Source organism: Sinocyclocheilus anshuiensis, unplaced genomic scaffold (genome assembly GCF_001515605.1).
Source record: "Sinocyclocheilus anshuiensis isolate Anshui unplaced genomic scaffold, SAMN03320099.WGS_v1.1 scaffold943, whole genome shotgun sequence".
Taxonomy (NCBI): Eukaryota; Metazoa; Chordata; class Actinopteri; order Cypriniformes; family Cyprinidae; genus Sinocyclocheilus; species Sinocyclocheilus anshuiensis.
In genome coordinates, this window is record NW_015542391.1 from 263,714 (window position 1) to 264,471 (window position 758).

General features: G+C 36.4%; 1 protein-coding gene across 1 annotated transcript in view; it reads right to left on the reverse strand.

Annotated features, from left to right (window-relative positions):
* The window catches only part of wwc1 (WW and C2 domain containing 1), a 51,078-nt gene that overhangs the window by 37,890 nt on the left and 12,430 nt on the right, over positions 1-758 (reverse strand). The gene's annotated exons all lie outside the window — the stretch shown is intronic.

Here is a 758-nt window from a genome sequence, read left to right on the forward strand (position 1 = left end):
AAATAAATAAAAGGCCTGGGCGATAAAACGGTATCGATATTTATCGACGGTACACCTTCTTCAATAACGATATAAACAATTTTTGATATAGTGCACGATATAGGCACGTGCTCTGAGTGACGCAGACAGCACACACAAACACATGCTGAACTGAGTTCTGTGCCTGCCTGTGATGAGGAGATTGTAAATAAAAAAATGAATATTAGTCGAATTTAAAATAAAGATCTGCATGTGAATGCAAAAATAGTACAATCAAATGTTAGGAGTGCGTCAGGGAGCATCATCAATGGAGCACGAGTTGCGGTGATGATGATGTAAGTGACGTTGTTGCATTTTAATGTTTTGTTAGTCTAGCCCACGAGACGCACAGTTGCTGAGTTATGCATTCAAAATATTAGAGAAATATATAAGCTCAATGCTTGATCTTGATCTTGAACCGAAACCAAGCCATTCACACAGAATGCATATTCAGCAAATTTTTTAGACGGACAAATATGACTGCTGCACTCGCGTCTCACACAAGAGATGTAGCCATGCAAAGTTAAAACAGTTTAAAATTTTAGAAAACACGTCACGAATTTGTGGAGGTTCACTGCGTCTCATATGTTTTTAAATGCAATCTGAGTGAATGGCGCTTCGGCTCTTTGGATTAAGCAATGCATAAATACATGATGCTGTTTTGTTCATAATTGTTTATGCAATTTACGAAATTATATTAGATTTTTATGAGTTAATTTAGACGTAATGCACGTTTTTAT